This window comes from Dermacentor albipictus, chromosome 4, assembly GCF_038994185.2.
Source record: "Dermacentor albipictus isolate Rhodes 1998 colony chromosome 4, USDA_Dalb.pri_finalv2, whole genome shotgun sequence".
NCBI classification, from domain to species: Eukaryota; Metazoa; Arthropoda; class Arachnida; order Ixodida; family Ixodidae; genus Dermacentor; species Dermacentor albipictus.
Genome location: NC_091824.1, coordinates 96,060,448 through 96,087,062, shown reverse-complemented (window position 1 = coordinate 96,087,062; position 26,615 = coordinate 96,060,448).

Below are 26,615 nucleotides of genomic sequence, written 5' to 3'. Positions count from 1 at the left end.
TACTGCTATAACACATTCCACACCGTGCCAACCGCCATAAAATTCTGTGCATATCTTTAACAGTTTCCGGTCAGAAGCGTTCCACCTAATTTTTGCTAAATCCGCCATGACGTAATTAAAACCAAAAGGCTGAGTGTGCTTCCCTGTGTTACTCCCTGGTTGACATTGTATTCAGCCCTTCATTTCATTCAGCGCTTCATTCATTTGTTTCAGCGCGTGTTTCCAGACCTGATAAAATTTTAGAAATGCAACTCGAAGATATGGCGGACACTCTGAGGTCTAACAAACTAAGCAAAACGTGAACGTGGCTGATGACATCAAACGTCCTATGTATGCCTCAGAATATCGCTATCATGAAATTTGCACGGGCACGCTTATGTACGACATGCGTTACAATATTGCCTATTGCATCCATTGTCTATATCTGTCTTCTAAAACATGTCAACTACTCGGAAAACACACGCGTTTGGTTACACCACAACTTTATTCGGACATCAGACATGTTTTCTATTATTTTGCGTAAGCAGCTTGTCAAGCTAACAAAACGGGAAGAACCAAAGCACATAGTTGTCTTGCTAGGCGACATAATTGGGATGATACGATCCATGTTCCACGATTCAGGTGCAGTTTCTCCTATACATATAGACGAAGCTTATGTCTAGAACAACAACTGTGCAAGTCAGACCGAAATTTTTTAGCATAGTGTACGTAATGACGTCCCGCCCAGTAGGAAAGATTTTGCGGCAACTTGACGCACTTACATAGAGCAGCTCGCTTAAGGAGAATTTAGTGTCTAGTTGAGTATGTTGCGCAAAATAGCTATTATCAACTTTCTGATTAGACAACGCGACTGAATTCTTAATATGCTGCACATTGGGCTGAAAAACCAGGTTGAACAATAAATTCCAAAGATTCACCTCCGCCTTGTTCCGGGCTACCGTGAGAGCACAAAATGGGTAGCTTTGTGTTACAGGGTCGCTCAATGTAGGACTGACTAGCGAAATTCTTTGCAGGTTCGTGACGAGACAACGTGCCACAGGGATCTCGCCAGCACCTTTTGCCTTATTTTTTGCATTTATCTGCTAGGGACGTTTCGGATTTTTTAGGCACATCTGTAGGCTTCTAAACTTTAGCTTCGTCAGTGCGCCCTTCGAGACGAGCGTCTCGTGCCTTTGAGATGTCCATACTCCCCATCAACTGGAGTATAATGCTGTGTATTGCAGCCCGTAGCGGGACAACGGACCGCTTCGCACTGCACTACATAGCCTCAAGGAAAACCTACTAGCCCAAACTATTACCCTTCTAAGATGCAGTATAATCTTTGGGAATTGGGACCAGCTTTGTGCGCTTATTTGTATTATATTGCAAAGGTTCTGTGTAGCCTTCTACCTTATGTCCCAATCAATGTTCAACGAAAAAAAGGTATTCAAAAAAACGTTGCAAAATACATCTGTAAGACCTACGGTGCTCCATCAATAAAGGTCTGAGGGCCGATCACTGTAGGTCTTAAAATCTTATCTTGTCTCATGGTATTTAATTTTGTTTTTCGTGTAACAGCTTGGTTAAGGTTAGCAGGGACACCATATACCATCGTAGGTTCACTAAATTGATTCGTTGGACGGTGACAGAAGGCCTTCCAGTGCGTAAGTCTGATGTAGCGCCTTTTCTCCTCACTATGCATCCAAGTGTGATTCACAAGGATTCACGTGTTTTCAAGTCGGTTGTCCAGCCCAAACCATTCACAAATCCCTAAATGCTGACATGAACGAAGAAATTATCGTCAAGAAAACAACCAAGTTGCATTTCTTTAGGGTGCACTAAACAAGCGGCTATATTACCCTTCGCCCGGAGGCAGCTAAATATGTTTCCGTCTTAATATGGAAAGACAAGATTTACTGAATGCCACAAAGCACCGATTTCTTCGAATACTGCCCAGGGGCGGCTTGCTCGAACATTTAATAACGAAAATAATACCGAATTTAAGAACACATTCTTCTGCAGACTAGGCCTTGTCTGCGGAACATTTAGGAACGAGTTCTTAAATTCGTTATTATTTTAATTATTAAATGTTCGTGCAAGCCACCCCATGTCGGCAGCTCTCCTGGGCTCTCACACGTAAAAGATATCGACAGTGAAACCAATGTTATGTTGAACGTACTTCCAGGCTTGCTGGTACACCACGAGGCACATCAGTATCATCCATGCTTATCGTTTGCCATGCTTTCTTTAGATAAAGAATTGCACGGTCTACGCTTATGTTACACTGCCTTTCCCGTACGCTGTTTGGGTGACTTGAAATATTTTGGCGAGAGACGATTCTTCATGCCTACGAGTTCCACGAGTGACTTCTAGCTGCGTTGATATTGCTGAGGTCGATAACCACAATTTCCAGTACTAAAAACTTCAGAAACGTGTCCTTATTACTTCCAACTTCAACCCCAGCATGAGAACCCACCATTGGCATTGGACATATCGAAAGGGACAAAAGTCAAGTCCATAAAACAATTCAAGAACACTTCCATATACTGGCAAGTCATGCTCAAGTTTTGGAAATTAGGCATATTATGCCTTCCGTGGCTGCTTGTCCTGCAAAAAATAGAGTTGGAAGTAAATTATGTAATTAGAAAACGAGCCATATCCATTAAAGCTGATTCAACAACTTACACTTGACCAAATATATCTTACATCCAAGATATATAAATGTCGGTGCGGCTAGCTTCAGTTTAACAAACTCCTGAACTTCAGCGTTTTTACTCAGCGGCCCTGGCATTGCGCTGCTAGGTAGGAGGTCGTGGATTCGATTTCCAGCCACGGCGGCCATATTTCAATCGGGGCAAAATTGCCTCGTCGTCAGACATCGATGAAACATCTACGGTGACGTGGCGATGACGTCGTTACGACAATTGCATGACGACCATGGGATGAAGACGCTGGAGTGAAGATAATATAACGACGATGACAGCGTGATGATGACGGTACGGCGGGGACGATGTGACGAAAACAATGACGTAGCTAGAATGGCGACGGGATGGCCACAAAAGGACGATGACGCTTAAATTGTTCCAGCGTTGTCATTTCAGCATTGCGCTACTCAGAACGTTTATTTTCCACAATTGGCTGGCAAACAAGCGCTCAAGACAGTCGCGCCAATGGTTCCTGGAATGCTTCCGGGCATTTTGCTACTCTACTCAACGTTATACAAAGCAATGTTTTAGATAAGCGGCCGCCTTTGAAGTAGGCAACACCGCAGACTTCTTTTGCGCTTCCCATTAAAGCAAGGTTCTGGGTCATTCAACTACAGACACAAGCTTCTGTACGTTGTACTTTTCATAGGCGTCCTTTGAGGATATTGCCATCTGTGCTTGTGTGCCGCCTTATAGGGAACATGGCTCCAAATTCCTGTAGTCAGTATTTACAGCACTATACCAGGCAGAGCTGCAAATAGCATCAGTGAGCTCGCTAGAAAACAAGATAGCGGCACCAAATTACTGCTGCGGTGAAAAAAAGCGAATCGCCGTATGGAATACGTGAAGTTTAATATATATAGAATAGCCAACCTGAACCTGCTTTGGTTAACGTGTCACTATAAGTCGCTGACTAGATCGGCTCTGAAGAGAGACGCTCTTTTGAGGGGTCAACGGCCCGAATTTTTTTCTTTATTTTATTTAGTGCGTCAGCGCCCACTCACGCTTTTCCTCCAGTATACATTTCGTCTTTCTTGCAAACAAGAAAACAGGAAAATCTATTCGAAGCCTGACTGGGTACCCACGTAGTGCTTGATACCCGTGCCTCGCCGTGTGTGTCCACAGACCGTGAGATCTCCGCTCCTCTTCTTTCATTCAAAATGCGCGCGCTCATCAACTCTCAGCCACTGACTTAATTTGCATGACTGAATAGATCCGAGGATATCCAGAACGAGCTGCTACAAAAATGACGCCGTAAAGTAGGAGCGCGGAAGCTGCTATGCGTGCCTACTCAGAATCTCGTTGCTGAATAATTAGCGCTTACTTAGCAAATCTGCTGACATCTAATGATTTCTTTAGTGCTTCCTCCCCGAAACGGTGTTTCTCCATCTTCCCTTCAAGCGCTAAACAAACGCGAAACAATTTGAACTGGCGTGCGTCTTGTCAACGTGGAAGTGTTTTTTGGCTCGACATCACAGGCAGCGTAACATAGGTGCTACACTTGCTGAGCGTGAAAAGTAGGCAAGACCTCCAATAAGCAACGAAGCAAGTTTGATTCCTTACGGAGAACTTCTTGAGGTGCAGCGCTAGGCTTCGCACACACTCATAATGGGAACAGCGCGAACAAGACGACGACGGAGTGAAAGGACACAGGACGAGTGCTGTGTCCTTTCACTCCGTCGTTGTCTTGTTCGCGCTGTTCCCGTTATGAATGTACACCAACTCGCCCAACATACCGCTTTAATGCGCACACACGCTTAAAACTGAGCTGCTCAATAGTTGTTTTGTTTATATGGCTACCCTATCGCATAAAGCTAGATTCGTCATGTCTAATAATCTCATATAGCATGTAAAGTCAGCTATGTTAACGCATACCATATCGGTAACCCAAAAGAAAAAACAAATATATGCACCGTACCCTCCGTATCCAATATTTGAACATATTAGGATCTCATTAAAACCCACGTGTTCGCATATGTATCACATGAAGAATATTCCATATATAATATGGGGCATGCCGTGTATCATATATAGGAAAGTATTGGCTTCTTATATAAAACATGTTCCATATAATATATGGGATGATACAGGTTTTTATATGGCACTTCCGTGCATTCATATATTGCATATAAAGCATAGGGGGCGTATGGATTTTTTTCAGTACGTACCAAATGAATCTAACAAGCACTAAGGCCAAAGCAAGGGTAAGGAACTGAAGCATTTTACAGAAAGATACTCCTGTATTGGGGCGAGTTTGAATAAGTGCATGATGCAGAGCGCGAAACATATGCAGACAAAAAGAAACGTGCGGCAATCCAGGTCGTCCCTACTTCCTTTTGTGTGCCTGTTTTCGCACTGCACATAAAGAGTCACCTTACGGTTTTATTTATTCAGGGGAAAATTGTAGGCTGTTATCAGCTGTATGGTGAGCGTAAGAGCAGGTGATAGATCTACATTTTGAAGGAAGAGCATTAAGTCGTGTATTATATGTTGGATAAGAAGCCGTGTTATACAACTCGGTGGATTTCTTAAACCCTACCTACCATGACTCCTCAGAATCTGCACAGACACGACCGACTCTCGCGCTTCCTTTCTCACTAGGACTTTTTATGGAGCTGCTTTTTTGCTGGCTTTTTATCTCCACCCAAAAAACACGCATGATGTGTACCTTGCCAAAAAGATATCATTTTGACGCCTCTTGAAATTCTCAGCTCCATAATTAGCATGTTTACAATTAAAACAAATAAAAGTTAGCTAAGTATATTTACATTGCAAATTGAACGGCACCGACTAAAGATTACTGGCGCTTCGCAAACAGCATTCCGAACAACACTCGACAAGTCTTAGCGTACGATGATCCGTGTTACATTTAAAGCTTTGTGCATGTTAACTGTAACAAAATGTATAAGAAATAGGTTGGAAGGGGGGGGGGGGTTGAGGAGCGTTGATTTTATTGAGTCTTGGGATAGTCGGCTGTAAGGTAGTCTGTCTTTGCAAGTGTCAACGCATATTAAAGAAACAGCAAAACATAAAGGAGGATAACCTGAGAAATTGTGGTTCGCTTTCTACTAATGTTCAACTGTAAGCACTGAACTGACAATGAAGTCATGGAAAATGTATGGAATAATAAATGTTTATTTTAAATTCTTTGTTTTTTCGTGTGTAACCAATTAAATATTACGCTTAGACTTGCAACAAACTTTCCGTGTTTCTTTATAAATGAAAAGGGAAATGAAAGAAGGCACAACTTCGCTGTAAGTTAAGAGCCGAACCCACTTCAAGCTCAAGAGGCCCACGTCACAAATTGTCCCCCGTCGTTGGCTGTCTCTCTGTCGATTTTTTTTAAATGCAGAGGGGTATGGACACGCATTTATTTATCCACCGTATATGTCTAGGGCGCCGCCATGTTACAATGACAGCGCCATCTATTGTCCGGTGTCATGCTGGTAGGTGGGATCGCACTGGAAAGTACATAGGGAACCTGCTGTGTTGACGACAAGTGGCAAGTTCTTCCGTTTTTCTGAGAGGTTTCAATAAGCTTTCGCAATTAAAAACTTTTTATTGAGTAGTTACTAAGCTTTGCATTTTGACATAGCCGCAATATCGCATATAGGTGGATCTAGAGGTGCTGCCACAGCTCTTCCCGCGACATAAATAGTAATGAGTCAAGTCTGAACATTGTCGATACGTAACATATTTGCAAGGTGTTATTATTTTATGTCTAGCGTTGAACTTTGATATGGTATGACTCGGTGACAACAATCAGAGGTGACTCCATCTGCCACTTTATGGGACGTAAAAGCGTACATTCCAATCCAGGTAGCTAGCGAAGCTCGAAGGAAACATGTGTTCTTGCTTTCGTGTTGCCAAAATATTTGAGGTACTATTATCTAAGCGTTAGCTACCTGGCACCCGGGCATCAAGGGTTATAAAATAAAGAACTGTAACATAGCCTTAATGGAAAGGCTGGTAACATGGAGTGGTCGATAAAACGAACTCGGGACAGTCGCCACAAATGTGCCACAATCAACCATATACACGTGGCGCGTTGAAAGAATATACGCACTTTTAGGTCTCGAGCGGTCCCCTCAGCTTGGGAGGGCTGGAAATCGAACAAGTGCTCTCTGCAATAGCAACATTATTTTCGGAAGTAATACAGCGCGCGATGCGTGGTGTCGGGTAGACAGCTTGCCGGCGAGATTCAGAAGCATGAGAGAGTCCGTGTGAACTACGGGCGGCTGGCACACGGTAGGCGTGGCTTTGACTAAAGAAATAAACAGAACACACCTTTATTTTCTTCGTCGGTGCGCACAGTTTCCACAATACGTCTCCGGTCAATATCCACCAGAATATTACTCGCCAAGTATGACAATCTTACAACACATTAGAACAGGATACCTTTAATGCGCTTGCACAAATAGTTTGATTTCGTCCATTCGCTGCAGTTGATGAATCAGAATGCGCACCTCTCATTCATATCCCAGTTTGATCCCGATGCCGAGTTCGTCGCGGTGCACCCACTGGTAACAAAATCTTCTAAACATGCACGCGATGAAGCTTACGGAATCAACCTTCTGTTTATGCTCACAATCCAATGGCCGACGCTTGGCTGCAAACGTAGCGGCGGAGTCCACGTAGTCGCCGTGGGCGAAGATGCATTTGGCGTTCGCTTCGGAAAGTTATTTTTGGCGCCGCCGAATACAGCACAGTGGTAGGCTGTCGACCTTGAATCATCTGACGTCGCAGCAATCACAGCAGACCAAGTTAGAATCATACTAATCTGCAACGACACCGCTGCTGTTCCAAGCTTGCACTGGTCGTATCGCATTAAATCGCACTGGTATGTGCAATCCGCACATACCAGAGAGAGGAGGAAAGCGGCGCGGTGCGCTGGTTCAACGCCTCCGAGATAGCAGGCCTATGTGCTCAGCTTTATAACGTCATTTCAACTGGACCAAAATTTCCATTGCATAGCCGGGTGTAACGAAAGCGGCGACGTCAAAATCACCCCGGCTTACACGGGAGCATCCACATTAGATTCTATGGCAGTAGGGCAAGGTATCATGACGTCATGATTCGAAGTGGACATGCCTGGTGCTATCCAGGAGGCGTCAGTTCACTGAAAACAATGTTTTCCTCCCCGATAAAACTACCTCTAGCCAAGCCTTGGAAGTATTAAACAGTGGTGCTTGGACCCTGACCACAGATGCGTAACACTGAAAGCAGCCGCTCAGAAAGGGAACCACCATCTTCTCAACGACAATTACTTTGCTATATATGTGCGAAACCTATCTTCTTGTGCTTCACTATTCTCGCTGTCACATTCAAAATACGCGTATGTGCGCAAATGGCACCGCTCTTTTAGATTGCGTAGCGTACCAAATCCCGCACAAGCTTTAGCTGGAATGTTGCGCAATAACTCAGTCTCTATTTAAAGCGCAGCGCAAAACACACACTCGACACAGAGCAGAGAGACAAGGAAACTTCCCTGTGCTGCGTGTGTGTTTGGCGATGCCCTGTCAATATGCATTTCGACCAACTTGACCAAGTATCGGTTTTATAACAGCTCGGTGGCTAGTGCGTGTGCCTCGCAATCATACGTCGCCGCTGCAGTACGAGAGCAATTTCCCTGTGGTGGTCACTGGCAAAGTTTCAGCTCCTTTCTGTTCCTCTAATTATCTGCTTACTCCCATGCCACCCGTGCAGGGGGACCGATTAGAACTGCGTCGGGTTAACCTCTCTGCATTTCTATGCATCTATCTCTCTCCCTCTTTCTCTTTCCTGGCCATATGTCCAGGCTGAAGCCCATCTTAGGGAAGGTGGCCCAACGAGGACGATGATATGGTAATCACATTGGCAGTGGCATGATGGCGAGGCCGTAAAAGGGTAAAAAAGGGACGGACAGACACAGTGATACGATTTCGAGCTCTTAACCATGGTCGTGGTAAAATATGCGAGGACAAGGTGGCGATAAGGTTTTTGCGGTAGGAAGAGAGGTGCCGACGGACAAATACCATTCTAGGTTCACAGCTTCTTGCGTGAAAACAAGCTCCTCATCTCTTGTTCGGTCGAGACTATCGCTAGCCGATGACGGCATTATAGAAGCATTAGAAAACACGGTACGATTACTCCGCAAAATGTTCGCAGCGCGCTGCGCTGCGTACGGCCCAGCGTGAGCTCTGCAGAACGATAAATCGGTTTCCACGTGTCTGACGATGCCTGCAGAGAAACTAATCTCCCATTTCTTCAACAACAACAAAATAAAATAAAGGTGAGAGATAAATGACCAGTCGTCTCACGCTCCCCCCTCTTCTCCAACCGCTCTTTCACTTTCACTTCCTTCCTGACTTCACGCAACCTTGTCCTGGCTGATTGATTACGGTTGAATTTACATGGTGCAGAGCAGCGTATGTGCACGTTCGTCTTAGATGTAAGGGAGCAAAAGTGAACAAAAATGGACGAAAGAGAAATTTGCTACGAAAAAGAGTAGACACACAGAAGACAGCTGACTACAGCGGTGGTACCAGGAGAAAAACTAGAGAATCTGTGCATAAATTACGAAATAAACTAAGCTCGAAAGCTAATTTTTTATGTTGGACGCCTGCGCAGCTTGTTGTATTTCCCCCTGTCACGTTGTCCGAACTACTGCGTGTTTTCAGTTCTCCGGAATCAGATTAATGGCAGTGGTGTGCTGGGGTATCAGTTCCTTGTATTTGTTTTTTTTTTTATTGCGAGAGCAACTATATGGACACTCGAGGCGCACTTCTGCCCTCACCATGAGGTTCCGTGTTAAGTCCAACAGTGATAAAATCACTGCCGCGCGCCGAGTGCTGTATGTGTCAGTGAGAGCGTACGAGGGTGAGTCGGCGAAACCGGCACAATCTCATGTAAGGGAGCGAGAAAGGCGGGGCGCAAGCGTGCCCTCTTCTGTCGCGCACGAGGCATGGAGGTGAGGTGAGGGAGGAGAGCGTTCTTCTCCAGCGGCTGCTGCTTACGGCGTGGCCATGGGGGCGCCCCGTCTTGAAGGCGTTCTGTGACGTGGCCTTAGTGCGCGCCCGCGCGGGCATCATATACAAAGCGATCGGCCATGTTTGCAGAGTGCCCGTAGCACCGGTAGCTTCGTGTGCGCTGTGCTTTCGACGTTTCGTTCACGTTGAAGCGAGAGATGCATGAAGGTCCATTCGCTTGCTGCTGCTTCCGCGATTCCTCACTCCAGCGTTTTGCCAGTGAGGTTCGAGTGAAATGTGTTAATGTGTACCTGTGTGCGCGTCACACTATACTTGTTAATGTAGTAAGCAAGCGAATGTTTACAAGCTCACACGGCCTACAAAACTACTATCCCTACATCTTATAGCTACCTACTAATTTGATATCGCAATTAGTGCTTCGCTTTTCGGGCCAAACTGCGTTCTTTTTATTGTGGTGGCCATTATATGGCGGACCCCAGGCGGATTTTCGCCATCGCTGTCGGCGTCGCCGTGATGTTCCACATAAATCCCAAGGGCGATAACACCGTCGCCGCGCACCGTATGATGTATCGGCGCTTGAAAGCACGCGAGAAAAGCCGACGATCGCGGCTTAATCCGGCGCGTGCGAAGGAGAAAGCGGAGAAAAAAACGCGCCGTCTACCGTCGCGCGCCAAAGGCCGTGGGGGGATGTGAAGGAGGAATGGAGGGAAGGGGGGCAGCGTTGTGCTCCAGCAGCAACTGCGCATTTCGTGACCGGGCGTAAGGGAAGTTAACAATCGCGGCTCAATCTCGCGCGCCATATATGGAGGAAAGCTGGGAGGCAGTGTGGGAGGGAGGGAGGCGGCTTCGACGCTGCCAACAATGCGCACTTTGCGCGGCCGCGTGCGGTCGCGCGCGCAGTATCTTGAAAGGAATCTGCAGACGGCTCGTACCTTCGTGCGCGCTGTGTTATAGCCGCTCTTGAAGCGATAGACGGCACAAAGGTCACTTCGCTCGCTGCTGCTGCCGCGCTTGCTCACACCAGCGTTTTGACTGCGAGTGTCCGGTCTCGTCGAGTGTGATGTGTTGATGTTAGCTTGCGCACTCTGACACCATGCTTGTTAATTCAGTTAGTATGCGAATGTTTCTAAGTTTAAACGGCCGATAAAACTACTATCCTTACTTTGTATAGCTGCGTACTAATTTACTATCGCGATCGACGCTTCATCTTTCAGGCGAAATTCCAATTTTTTTCACTATTCTTCTAAGTACTAAAAGCCTTTTGTCGTAGAAGTGCAGGTCCCGTATTTCCCGCACAGTTTTCTAAAGCTATAACCTGCTACAGTATAGGTGTATTTCATCTCTTACATTATCTGCTTCTACTTCTCAAGGAACGAAACTTCAATTTTCAGATGCCCTCGTTATTTACCTCAGTGAAAAAATTTAGTTATTGTTATAAATTGAATAATGCCGCTGTACCCCATGAAAATTCTAAATCAGAACATTTTTAAGATGACCTGTGTAGTGTGCTTGCGGGAAAGGAGAGATTTCGCACGACTTGTTCTCCCGTGCAAAGCATACAGAGATCGGAAGCAATTGAAAGCGAATCTCTGAAAAGAGCAGCACCAACTCAGTGCAGAAATTACGCGGTGCAAAAAGAGCGCAAACAAGGAAAATGAATTTAAACGTGCGCTTTTCTACTCTAACAAACGAAAAGATAAGAGAAGGAAAAGAACTGATATTAATGAATTCCAAACGCGTCAAGCCATGTTTGGTTCTACTGAAGGCTAGAAACGCAGACAAAAAATTTTCATTTCACAAATGAAAGTCTTCCAGCGAGACCTCGCTTCATTAACAGAAATAAAGTTGTTTGAGAATCCGATATGAGGTTGTAGACAAAGGCTGCTGGTATTTTCAACATAGACAGCCGGCCGTGACTGTATCCCACCTATTTCAATGTCGTAAGGCGCAAGGACAGATGCTCGTTCTTTTAATTACTTTTTTTATTTAACGGTTAGGCACTCGCCGCATAAATGTCACAGCCTCTGAACTTTGTTACAAAGAAGTTATATTTATGAGTCGACATGCCTCCCTTTGCTTCTGTCGTTCAATCTTCAAACAAGCTGGACGAACACGTGGGCTGTTGAGCAAGCCCATTAGAGCAAGAAAATCAAATGTTGCGTAACAGCGTATCTGGCTTCCCGTCCTGTGGATGACGTAATGAAGCTTGGAGTGGTGAGATACTGCCACACCGCTGCGCTGGTAAGCAGATCATGCGCCAGCTCAAACAATGAGATGTTTGAGTAACTGCCGCGATCAAAGTTAATTTCTTTGATGTGCGCTTAGTTTCCTTCAAAGAGGTCATTAAAATGAGCGTGCATACTACTTTAAGCTCAGCTGAATTTTCTGAGTGCAAGGGATAGTTTAGCTAATGGGTCCAGATAATAAATGTTCATTACGCAGGCAATATTAAATTTCTTCTTCGGGAGCGCAAATAAGCCTTGGGGTGGCTTTCTTCTTTGAAAAGAGAACGTGAATATTTTATGCGCCACGCTGTGTATTACTACAAAAAAAAATAGTGTCCATTATTAGCATATTTTCATCGCAGTGGAGGGAGACGAGGGCAATGTTGCAGTTTGTAAGGGCAACATAATTGGACAAGCGGCAGTAGCCTGAACATATGTTTATAGTGCTGCAAGTACTAATGTGCTGTGCGGTGACGGTGTGCGGTGACAGTGACCGACTGTGATTGTTTGTCTGTGCTCCTGTCTTTCTTTATCTCTACTTTGCGATCACTTTACCTCCCCTCCCCGCTCTCCCCAGCGTAGGGTAGCAAGCCGGATCTTCCCAACAGGTTAACCTCCCTGCCTTTCCCCTTTCGTCTGTCTCACTCTCTCTCTCTCTCTTGATTTCATGGAAAACTGCTTGTGTGTTTTTATGGCCGACTTAGCAGCATGTCTTCCTGTCTTTTATTAAGTTTGGTTTGCGTTTGTTTCCTATGGCGAGGGGGAACAGTGTAAAACCATCGCCACAGGAGAGGTGAATTAGCAAATTTCATCCATCAGTCTGAAAGAGGAGACAAATGAATGTCCCTTGAATTCCATTCGGTGCTTCCCGAACTCATGTTATACACAGTGTCAGAAAGTCGCGAACTTCTCCAAGTAAAGCCGGTTTGAATGAGCTTAACCGGTCAATATTCCAACTACTACGTTCATGTAATCTTACTAAATGTCTTGTTGTATCGTCATGATACTTGAGACAAAAGGCAGCTACAGCAATACGCCTGAGCCAATTATACGACCCCAGGACTTGACAGATCGCATACTGGGTTTTTCATGTCCGCAGACAGCTTGACCAATACACAAATTATTAAGGCAACAATCCACTTCGCTCGCAAAATTAGCATAGATATTTCAATATATGTAGCCTTCCTTTAGTAAAACAAATACTTTTCCCGCCGCCTTTTTTATATACCATGTGTCCCAAGCAACTTGGGCCAAAATTTTAATATGTGCAAAAGCCACGTAGCTCGATGGAACCAAGGTAATGTTGTTTGTCGTCACTTGGAGCAAGTCAGACTATTTGTTGCGTTCCGCCTAATTACAGCATTAGTTACTTAGTCCACTGTTGAAATATTATATTCAGAGCAGAAGTGTCAGTGAAAAAATGGTAGACCATCCTTAAAATTCCTGATCTAGCATTCTGTCGCTCAATACGTGCTACATAAATGTTTTAAATGCAAAGCAGTTTCTGGCGAACATTTGCCATTTTAACAGCATCTCTCTAGCCGCCTACGTCTTGGTGCTTTCACGGTCGTTTCGTTACCTTGGTATGTACGAAAATTGGCTTACTATGACATGAGCGTACGTCGAACATAAATGATCGGCCGCAACATGAATATGAATGACGTGAAGTCATTTGTTTCAAGTCTGTTCTTTTACCTTCTCAAAGTCAGCCGCAGCTCTTCCTGTGACGTGTTAGTGTGCGAAACATTTTAATGTAACATATTCAGATGTATTTGGTGTATTCCCGCACAAGCAACTTCAAGTGTTCATGTGTTCGAAGTTGGTTGTTACAAGGGTATGCTTAAACCCTGCCTTTTGAGTCGCTTGGCCTTCTAGTCATAAACTTAAGTCGAAAGTGAACACCACAATGATCGTTTTGTTTGAATTCATATGTACAGGTTTTTTCAGATGTATTTACACTGCTTAGAGTCCTATAGGTACTAGCCTATGCCTCCAGGTTCGATGTAGTGGTGCCTTATGTACTGTAATAATGGTTCATGTGCACGCATCTTTAGTGTAAATAAAGGAACTTCAAATTGATTAGTTTCTCCTTTGCTTTTGTTTGTGTGTAGGAAAGTTATGAGCAGGCACCGGGGCATGCAAGTGTGAACAGCAAAGCAATTTCAATATATGAATAAAAAATCCACTAGCCCAACGAAACGTCAATCATATTTCAACGGTGACTTCTGAAATCTCAATGCCATCTAAACTGGGCCACAATGTACTTTTCAGTGCTGTGGCAATAATAACTCAACAACAGGTCAACAAAACTGCCACAAAGTCAGTTCAACGCAGAATCAATGGTAACCCTACAATCATTTAACAAAACGAACACAACGGGCCGTCTAATCACAATGGACTATGAATGGTAACTTTACAATTATTCAACATTGAGATACCAAATCGTGTTTCAAATAAATTGCAGTGGCCTATAATCAAGAGCCCTTAATCCTCAACCCCACAATTCTCCAATGAACTCTCAATAATTCCTCAATAAAAAATCAACATTGACCAATACTATTTCAATGCCTTCTCAATAATTTTTGTTGCACGGGTGAACCTTAACCGAGCCGAAAAGCGTGAACTCGAACCAGAAGCGAACCCGAAAAAGGCTCGGTTCGACAGCCAGAATGAAACCATGAGAGTGATCTGAAGAAAATGCGACGTGAATAATTGGAGCTGTGGGTACAGCGCCGCGCGAGAAAAGGCGTCCGTGCAAGCCAGTTGCGTGCAAGAAGCACAAACCCGCCTGCGTTTTCTTGCTGACCGATGAGCGATATGGACAGGGTGATCACGCTGTGCGTGTGGCTTCAAGGCACCGTGGATGATTGTCCAGTTGTCTCAATGCGTTGGAGAATGAGTGCATTTCGTCTGTAAGGCAAATCGAGGAAAGTGGTGGAACATGTGGTCGGTGTTCTCTTCGCAGTCCCAGGCATCGCACGCAAGACAGCCTGCCATTCGAATTAGTGTTACGTGCATAAACAGTTAAATTGCTTTTTGGCACGCATGGAAGTGAAGATTTTGTAATAGACGTTTTTTGGGGTTGTTCACTTATCCGCTTCTGCCATAATTGTCCGAATTTTGGAATCATGAAAGAGCTCATTAATCAAGCCGTGACGTCGCCCTTTCGATTGGACCTTACATGTGAAGCGTAACACCTCATCTTATACGCAAGAATCCTTAAGGAAGCAGAATGCCTTTTAATAAAAGAACATTTTCTCTTTCTCTCTCTTGCTCTCTCTCTCTCTCTCTCTATATATATATATATATACATATATATATATATATATATATATATACATATATATATACATATATATATATATATATATATATATATATATATATATATATATATATATATATATATATATATATATATATATATATATATATATATATATATATATATATATATATATATATATGTATATAATGCAATGAGAAGTTCTGTAGGTCCGGTGCATAAGTAGATTTAGAAACGAAGGTGCACACTTACGAAAATTGCATCTTTAATGTTTGTAACGTTTCGGCCGTGGCACGGCCTTCGTCAGAATAAACATACATACAAGCGCGCAGCCGCTTTTATGGGCATGCGCACGTGGGCGTAATCAGTAGTACATGCACGTGTACACTTGCAAATAATAATAATAATAATAAAAAAAAGTACAGCAGCAAATATAACTTAAGCACGATAAATGATATGCATTAAATATCATTCACGTGTAATGATGATTGTACATGAAGTACAGCATGATATCGATTGCGATATGGCAAAACTGATTTGGCATGCTTTGTCAATTCTTTACAAGGACAGGGACATCAAGATATGGCAGAAAGGCACGACACTTTTCCTACGCTCTCGTTAATACCGGATGACACAGTGTTAAATTTGTGGATGAGAAAGGATTCTCGTACCTCTCGATCATGGTGCGATTTGAAACCTGATTGTATTATGGTTACACTGATATTGTCAAACACATGACCTGGCAGTCGAACATGTTTAGATAATGGCAGGTGTGGCAAGCTGTTAACGTGTGATTTGTGGTTATTGAATCTGACACGAAAGGATGTTTCGGTCTGACCGATATACTGCATATGGCACACTGAACATTCAAGCAGATTGATGACGTTAGCGCTGTCGCAAGTGAAGTCGCCGTTGATTTTAACAGAAAAATTGGATGTAGTGCTTCTAGCAGTCTTTGATGTGGTCATGTGTGTACAAACTTTACAACGGGGCTTATTGCAGGGATGACAACCAGCAGGAGCAATCGATTTAGTCTTGGAAGAGGTTACTAGGTCACGCAGGTTTCTAGAGCGACGATAAACAACCCTTGGCGATTCCGTGAAAATGTGTTTAAGACGGTCGCTTTGTGTTAGTAAGTTATAATGCTTCCTGAGAATGTGGGACACGTTAGGAATAGATGCAGAGTGTGTTAGGATAAGGTTAGTTCGTGAAATCGGCGCCGATCGCCTGTCCGTGCAGATGAGTTCCTTCCGGTCGAGACAGTCGGCCCGTTTAAGGGCATCGTCAATTATTTGTGAAGGGTATCTCTGTACGGTTAGTGCGTCACGAAGCTGGTTACAGTTGCGAGTGAATTCACTATTGTCTGAACAAATTCTTTTGAACCGGATAGCTTGGCTGTAGGGAATGCTCGTTTTGCAATGCTTGACATGGCTGCTGTTAAAATGCAGATATCGCTGTCGGTCAGTGGGCTTTCTGTAAAGATTTGTCGTTAACTTACCATTGCACAGAGATACCGATACGTCAAGAAAGTTTATGCTAAGTGATGAATAGGAATGGGAAAAGGAAATTGATGGTGCGGCGTTGTTAAAGTCGGTAATGAAAGAAAGTAATGCAGCTTCACCATGGTGCCAGATTAAGAAAATGTCATCGATGAAGCGTTTGTAATAGAATGGTTTAAGGTCACGAGTATCGAGGAAATTCTTTTCTAGTAAGCCCATGAAAATGTTAGCATAATTGGGACCTATTTTTTGTGCCCATGGAGGTACCACTGGTTTGAACGTAATGTTCGCCGTCGAATTCAAAGTTGTTGAGTTCAAGGATTAGTGTTAAAATTATGCCAAGGGTAGAATCGTCGATGGGTTTGTCATCTACAGAATCGTTATATGCACGGAGTACAGATTGAATCCCATCTTCTGTATGGGGAATGTTCGTGTACAGTGACGCCACGTCCAGTGTGACTAGAAGGGCATCGCTTGGAACACACAAGTCAGTGATATCCTATGACTTTTCGTAAGTGTGCACCTTCGTTTCTATATATATATATATATATATATATATATATATATATATATATATATATATATATATATATATATATATATATATATATATATATATATATACGTATATATATATATGTATATATATATATATATATATACATTTATATATTCATTTATTTATTTTATTTATTTATTTATAAATATAGAGGGAGAGAGAGAGACGCCCCGGAATACGAGACGAACAAAGCATTCACATATTGTTGAGAGAAAGGAATCGAAGAATCCCAAGGGTTTCCGTGGCCAAGGCCTAGCACGGCAGCGGCTCTGATCGAAATGGAGTCAGGCCCGGGGTGCGAGGAACATTAGTGTGGCATCAATCACGCACGGGCCACGGCGGCCGCCGCTCGCGCACCACCCGGCGCGACAGGCCATCGCCGGACGTGCGCTCTTCAAATGAACGATCCTTCGCCCACCGTACGACAGATGCCAGCAGTTACGTGCAATCTGACAGAAGACATTGATTCCAATTGAACTCAGTTGGACAAACCTGCAACTAGAATGTTGCGTGACCGCTTCTTTCCTAAGATCCCTATTAGCTTTGCATGACCATAATGGTTTTTGCGATAGGCTGCATTCTCCTCTGCAAAAACGCTTTGGCGCCTGTGAAGTCTAAAGCTGGCTAGAGAAATCTACCACAGTTCGACCTCTGCGACATTCTTTTTCCATAAAGCTTTTACCTCTCTCGATTTAGGAGTATGCAGTAGAGTATTCCGTCTACGTTTGTTTTCTTCTTTTGTGGCCTTGAACCCTTCCTTTAAATTGTGGACCAATGCACTACAATATAATGGTGTGGCTTTCGGTTCCAGTGTCATATGAGACGTGACAGACTTGTTACAGCTAGAAGACCAGCGCTAGCTCAGCCCTCGGTTCCACATGGTGGCCATTGCCGCTGAACATCTGAAGGGATGACCCTACCCAGATGTCTAAACCACCTATCTCTTTCTTTATTTACAGTTTCGCATGCTCTTACTTTCTTTACGGGACTGTTCATAAGTCGAGGATACATTACGTCGTGTTTTTTTACTGGTATGGTATCAAGAACTTTATTTATGTCCTGAGGGATCAGTCTAGGACTGGTGCGGCCCGCTCCCACGTCGGTACAGAGAGGCAGAGCCCCTCTGCTTTCACACGGGCCCTCTGGACAGCCCTGTTACTGGTGTAAATTGAATATTTAATGAAACACGTACTGCGCCATGCCATCGTGCAAACGTTTATATCAGGACATTGGGGAATTATTCGCGCGAAATGAGTTTATGACATAGTTTGTTTGGTCAATGTAGGCATTCGGGCTATTAGTACATTGCTCGATGTTATTTCGTAGTTATATGGCCATAGGTTTGTTATGGGTATGATTCGCCGAATCGAACGCCTACCGATGGAGCCACTGCATGCTTATGAACACTATGACCCACAAATGAATCTCATTTGCGGATCATTGACAGGTGGGCTAATGTGCGCGCAACTGTGAGACTTTACCGATGGCAGAGAAGAATAGATCAGGCATTCGTGTTACATACTATTTAATCATGAGCTGCTAATATTCGGAACTCAGGCATTAAAGCTTAATATGGCTAGTGAATCTCTGCTAGGTCACCCTTTTAAGAACGCTCGACGGCCCCGAAGAAACGCCTCCTCACGGCAGCGTATCCTGTTGTAACACGGTCGCTATGTTTGAATCAACCCATGAACTAGTGATATTATTTCAGAAACATTGGCTGACCACCCTCTCTATTCTCCTAAATCTCTGCTTGTATAGAGATCACCGGGTGTTCCTTAATTTCATTCCTGCATAGAGTCTTTCCAGATAAACATTTCTTACCATCTTCATTGCTTTATCTGTGCTTATGATGTCATTGTGCTACCGATAGACCCTCAATTACATTGAGTCATGAACACTATTACTACGTGTTGGACGGGTCGACTTTGAAACGTCTGTCATATACCAAAGTGCGCATAGACCATGCGAGTTGCCCCCCAAATCTGGTTCATGCTCATTTGCTCGCAATTGAATTAAGTCTGAACGTGTTATCAGTGTCTAATGAGTGGTTCAGCGTAGAAAATAGAAAAAACACAATACTGCGCAACAATCAAGACGACAGAACAAGGTCCTGAACATGAGTTACTTGTGGTATTGCATCAACAAAGGGCTTACCGTGCGGCTGCAATTCACATTTTAATTATAATCAATACTTCGGTGCGTGGTTCTTACTATCTTGCACATTTCTTATTTTATTTTATTTTTATTTTTGCGGGAGAGGAGTAGGCGAACGAGGGTAAAAGTTGAAAGCGCATGTAGTTCAGAATATTCCTTACTAATTAGGCTTAGAAGGTTACTTGACCTACTATACGTTCATTTCACTCATAAGTTGCGAAGATTATCGGCGCCACAAACACGTACCAAATGCTGCACGGAACTAGTGTAACGGCGAAAAGACGCGGTGACCTGGAGGGACGTGAATTAAGACGAAGCCCTCCCGTTAGCCTCGGCCTCCAAGGTGCTCGGCGATCTTCCGGCACGCGCACGGGGACAGGAAGGGGGGGAGCGCACGTTCGGATCAAGAGGATGCTTACGGTTGTCGCCACTTGACCCGCACTCGCTAATCACCAACTCGAAGCGCGCTCGTGCGGTCGCGCCAGTGATTCAGTAGCCAACTGTGCGTACGAGTGGGAGTCTTCGTGGAATCCCTACGTCTACTCGGACCTTTCTCCCCGTCTTCCGGCAAGGACGTAACATAAACTAAGGGCACCGGCATCGGAACTGTCATTATATAAAATTTTCTGAGGGCAGTTTATTGTGCAGTGCATAAGTGATTGACATAAGTGCATTGTTTTGGATCACTCTGAGTAGCAGAAGCGTTTCACACTATTGGTATTGAATCATTTTCTCAGGAATAAGTCAACCTATACTTCATAAATCTAGCTCAATTTTTCACATAAATTTATGTGTTCAATAAGAGCACGAATGATCAGAAATATCGTTCAATTTATATATATGTTATATCGTTCGCTTAAGAGACCGCTTATAGAGTCCCTATGCATCCTCCCGCATGAACTTAGTGCTCACTCTCCCCCTATTTTCCTCTTTCTATTCCATTTTCCCTCACCTCCTGTTTAGGATCGCAGACCGCGTGCTCGTCTGGTTGACCTCCCTGCCTTTCCTCTCTCTCTCTCTCTCTGTCTCTCTCTCTCTCTTCATTTAGGCACTGTCGCACTCCTTAACATTCACAGGGTTGTTGAACGGTGCGGCGGCCCTTAACTTAGCTATACTTCTGTTTCTGCGTGGACTTCTAGGCCATTTACCTACCTGCCCTCCCATCTCTTTATTGTAGTGGTTTCTTAGCTTCCCTGACCCTTTATATATTTCCCTAGTCTTTTATATATTTTGCCGGGCGCAAATCAACGCTCTCTAAGTCTTTCTTTCTTGTCTCGTCTTTTGCCCTTTTTTCATTTTTTTAACAGCGTGTACAAATGTACAAACTAGCCTAAAGGTAAGCTCATCTCAAGTGCTGAAGTTTATTTACATAATAAAACTCAGAGACAGGGAAAAAAAACAAAAGGGGGAGGGGTGCTTATTACGCGTTTTCTGGACAAGCAAGTAGCAATCTCTTCGGAATGCTTTCTTTTTCGCGCAGCTTGGTCGACAATTCGGTCAATTACCAGAAATTAGAAGCTCTTCGACGACACAAACTTGTGGCAACAATGCCCCAAGTTTTATGTACGCGCTCGTCCCATCTTTACCTGCTTGTGGAATATACGGCGCTTGTCGCCCTTCAGCAGGTATGGTTAACATGATCCAGAATGAGGTAGAGGCGTGCCATGAGTGGGACCTCAATGTTCTGTGCATTGGAGATGGTATCGTCCCCATGACACCCTACCCCCTCCACTTCGGACCGCCAGTAGCCCTCCTCTTTCTTTCACTTTCAAGCCTTCCCTTTCATCTATGTCACTCTTTCAGAGCCCACCTCCAGAAACTTGCTGTTCTGAAAAAGTGTGGAAGGAGAGGGGGGGGGGGGGGTGTCGTGAGAAAATTAAGCGACCCCCGAATCCACCCGCCTGGCTACGCCAATGCTAACTATAGGAAATATAACAGAAACATTGACACGAAAAATGTAATGAAAGGTTGCAAGTAACTCCCTAGCAATAGCTTGTAGTTCGCGGGACCATAGTACAATTTTGTTTGTATGCACACAAGATATGCAGCCTGAAATCTAGTCACACTAAACATGTGCGCATGTTCAACCAATTTAGTGAATTCACGTCTTCGTTATTGCCGGACAGCACCCAAAAAACAATAATATTTGGCTACAGCCTTCGTCTCTAAATTTGTTTTGGAAAGGTGGGGAACACTCTAAGTCCAGGAGATCGAATACACCTTCAAGACGATGAAGATGCTCACTATATTAAGAGACGTCTTAACGCTTGAACCCCCAATCCCGAGTTGTACTTGTCACGGAAGCTTTTACCAATATCGCCAATGGCGAGTCGCACTCGTTCAGTTCGATTTTGCGCTGCTGCCTCTGCCAAGGACGAGTTATGGTCGGCATTGAAGGAAAGCTGCCCTGAAGATTGCTTTCTTGCCTTTTTTTTTGCAATTCTAAACAGAAACAAATAAAGTAATACGTTTTCGGAATGAGAATGGCGTAGAAAAGTTATTGGTTACATAGAAAAAAGGGAAGCTTGGTACGTTTCTTGCGAAGTTATTTTGGAGTTGAAGGGGTAATGAAACCTCAGATTTAGCACAAATGAAGTATTTAAAGTGCAGCTGTCGACTAGTTCTGCTACGCGTGCTGTTATCATCGATGGTGACGAGTGTAGTGCAAAGTATTCTTGACACCAGATAAAATTCTACACAGATAGTTCCTAATGGGCCACTGGAGAGATAAGTAAGGGACACTGGAGAGAAAAGTAAGCTGTGTTGTACGAATAGTTTCGCTGTCTACAATTCACAAAAAGCCACTCTTATCTTGAGAGGAGGCTTTATACCGGAAAAGACGCAAAAACGAAAAAGTGGTGGCAACGCCTCCTTCAGCTTCCCCACCGGCTTGCAAAGACGTCATGAATACTGATGGCGTCTTCTTGGGCTTAAATAATATTTTTTTTTCTAGGTAGAGAAGAATTGCATTGTATGCTTAAGAAGCCAAAGACTAAACGTACGCTGTTTACAGAACTGTTAATTCGTCTGCCACAATGGGTGAAAACGATCGAAAATATCTTATAATTCATTACTTCACTTCGACTTACGGGCGCAGGGGTTCTGGCGCAAAAAAAAAAAGAGGGATTTCCATCTCAATTTTTTTCGTGTTGCAATCAACCTCTCTTAAGGCGAATAATGCGTAAGTGGAGTTGTGAAAAAATACTGCGTCATTCCGAAGTGAGTTAAATGCGTTTCTTTTGTGTGATTTCAAATACTTCATATTAACAAGGTCGAGCATCACCACGTAACACTTGGTGTTCTGAATCATATTCGAACAGCTCATGTTCAGTTACATGCGGTTCTTCTCGTTTTTTCCGTTGTGTATAGTTCAGAGGCTCATATCAAAACCTCTTGAATGCACCAACGCTTACTAAACTTAAGTGAACTCTCAGTTAACACACCATGCGGCTTATCTGTCAAATATACGTTCAGATAACCATATTTCTGGCATTGCTTTGACGTGGTTGTTTCTCTTGAGTAAGTAAAGTTATCCCGGGTAGGTCACGTTTCCAAACAAACAAAAAAACGAAATGCTATTGAACGGATGGCAAACGTGCTTTCTTTTTTCTTTCTTTTCACTTCACAACAAAATACGTGTGTTCGAACCAGCCAGATGTTAATCGTTTCCGCTTTGCTGATTTATGCCAAAACGCACCGCTGAGTTGCTGAAGTAAACATCACGCCCGAAACTCGCTCTTATTTGCACGCGCATAATGGATGAACAAAAGTTCATCTTTCACAACGCACGCCCATTGGCTAACCAACAGAACTACTCGCCGCACAGAGATGAAAGTCGAGACGCAGAACATGTTCCGTCGACACGCTGCCGTCCGCCCGCTTCGTAGGAAGCAGCTAGAGGCTGCACGAACGCACGCAGAGTTGGGCGAAGGCCCAATTTAGCGATGATACATACCTTCGCATATTGCCCCGCACATGTCGCCGCTCTCTCCCCTTTCCCTACCCGCCGAAGAACAGGGAACGCGCCGCGCACCACCGCAAAGCTTCGGCGTTGGCGTTGAAGCTACAGCCGAGGCCGCCTGTCACTGCCAGCCATCGCGGGCGCAGCTCGCCTTTCCCCGCGCGCGTCGAGCCACCGCAGTGGCAGCGCAGAACGGCCGTCATTTAACCGAGGGCCACGCTCGGCTCGGGAAGCGAAAGGCGAGAAAAAAAATGCCGAACTGGAAGTTGGAAGCCGTGGGCGACCGCTCTTTCTGGAGCGCGCGCAGACGGCGACCGAATTTACGGCGCTCAGCGGACATTATCTCTCGTGTCTCCCTGGGCGTGTAACTGGTATAACTGATGGCTGCCCGTTTTGAGCGCAGCGAGGCAGGCGCACACGCGCACACTCACACACTCGCTCACGCGCAGGGCTGCGCAGCGAGCTAGTCAACAAGAAACGAGCGCAAGGGCCGTTCGGCTCGACAGGCCCGCTGCCCTCGGCGTCTTAATTGCCATCTGCCACGCCCTCCTGCTTCGCTTTCTTTCCGGCATCTACGAGCGCTAAGGTGCACTCGGGTCATCTAGAAAAGAAAGCTCATGGTGTCTGTGCGTGCCAAGAAAGTGCGCGAACTCCCGCTTTCATCGCTCGACCGGGGCACTCCTCTCGTTGCTGCTGCTATAAATGAACAACAAGGTGCCAAAATAAGGTGAGAGAATCGACGCTTGCTAGGTTGCTCACGTATCTCGAAGCAACGCGGCTGTCTTCTGAGTGAATCCGTCAGGGCGATTTCATACCGGCATTCGGCAAAGGTCGCGTAACCCACCGCGACTATCGGCTCGCGGTGACCGATGTCTGTACCGGCAGGCATGACCTGCCGGTCACCACATCGAAATGGCTAGTGATGGATGCCGTTCAATTCCGCTCGCACACTCGTACCGCCATCGCCACGTAAATTAAGCGCCACCGCAGCCGACGTCCTGCTCCGGCACCTCTGATTATCTCAGCAACACCGAGTCCAGTCGAAGAGCTAAAAAAATTAAAAATAAATAAACGAGCAGTGAGCGACAGACTGTGGAATGATTGTCTTTCTACCGAAGTGACCAAGTGCTACCGTCGCTTTACGACCAGCTTCATTACATGACTTACGCGAGTGGCCGATGTCAATGCCGTTTTAGTGATGTTTCATCTGAAGCTCCGTAGCTTGTTTTCTGTATTTCGAGGTGAACTGCTGTGAACGATAGAACTGTTTCAGTCATTAAGTTTGTAGGGCGACACGATCATTTGTGGGAATTAAGGAGAAGCACTGAATTTTGCGTGCTGTATGGTCTGAATAAGTATCATTGATAACGATTGGCAGTGGCACACTTAAAAGCTTTTAGTTTGAACAGATATTTCCTTACTAACGTTAATAACGTTTTCTTAATATGGAGGGCATCCCTGATGAACGTATCTAAACAGCGCGAAATCATTCTTTGTTCCCTTAGCTAGGTGTCTCAATGCGCAAATATATAGTGGTCAAAGCCTGCCTCGCATCATTGAGGCTTCCTATGTCAGATGATGTTATCACATATGCAATTGCCGCAGCTAATAACGTATGTTTTTTGGTTGTTTTATTACCTAGATATCAAGAAAGTGTACGAAATAGAATAGTGACCCAAATTTCTAACTTTGCCATCGCATTTGTTATTTGTGAGATAGAGACAACCGCGGAATCGTGAGAACGAATTTATATCATCTACGGCCTCAAGGAGACACGATGCCTGTTCTAGCTTCAAACTAAGAGATTTCAACTGCATTTAGAGGACAGTTAAGCTCTGTAATTACTGCATTACTACTTCGCCATCACTGCATGACTTATAGGATTGTATTTTGCACTCCGCCGTAGAACGGTTCGATGCTGTAGTTTCAAGTATCACAGAAACATTTGAAAATTGTCGCCGTTCTCCATTATACGAAGATTGGAGCACTTGGTAACATCAAACTCAGCAACTCGAACATGGCAAAATTTTTGGGCCGAAAATTTATAATCTCCTGAAGTCAGGCTGAACAATGCGAAATAGTACAATACAAAGTATTTCACTGTAGGAGCATCACTGTACAGGGTCACACTACGCGTGTTCATTAACTGGGCCTAATTTCTGGCCACAAACACTGCTGGACTGAGTAGTTCGAAGGGACTGCTTCCACCTCGCAACTCCCTCGTAAGCTGCATTGTTGTCCTAGGCACCACTGTGCCTGCGGCATAGTCGTGTTCGAGAAAACAAACACAGACGCGAGCAAAACACAAGGAAGGCCCCTCTTTTGCAAAGCCAGCTCCCTGTTGAGAATTTAACCTGTGCTGCCCCACAGCCACCGCCTACACCATTAATTAAGGACATGTCGCTTAGCTTTGTACTTGCGGCGTAATCTAATTCCCCGAGGCCTCACGCAAACGCAGCATACTCTACCGCGCTGTCCCACCAGCGACCACGAGAACGGATACTCAAGCAAATCCTGCCGCCGTGTACGCAAAGCTACCGAGAACGGACAGCATTGTTTAGCTCCGGCATGATAGAGAGATTAATGATGGCTTGTGCAGTACTGGGTCATGCGCACTTGCCAATTTTTGCGCATATGATAAATAAAACACTGTTGCCACCATTTCCACAGCACGCGAATTTTTTTGCAGACTATATGAAAATAAATGAAAGTCGGAGGTGACGGCATCTGAAGGATTGTGGACAGTGCTTCCGAGGTTAATGATGTAATTTTGAGTGTCTAAAATGTCAACCTATTGACGTCAACGAGGTATTATTTGCCCGTATGCCCTCAGTGCATTTTATTCAGATATAAATGACCACGAGCCCGGGGTGGACTTTCAGCGCTTCCTTTTATGGAAATCAGAGAAAATCATCCTTTAGCATCGTTGATCTCGGTGCCCGCGCCATTGACAATCATGTGGTTGGTGTGCACATGCAACATTATTTATAAGCCTCTAATAACGCCGCTGTTAACGCGTCCCCTTTCCGAAAATTTTCTGGGCACCGGTGGCACACTTCGATTGCAAGTTCTCAGCGCGGTCCTTCATCTTGATGCAATCCGCTAATTATGGAAGGAACCATGCTGTGTCTCTAAAACGGAAGTGTGACCTCAAGTCAAGGTCTACTGCAGTCAGCACAACGTCTGCTAACATGGTTCTGTATGCTGCAGATAAGGTACAGAATAATAATAAAAAAAATTGAGCTCCAATCCACGCTGTGAAAGTGGTTGGCCAGT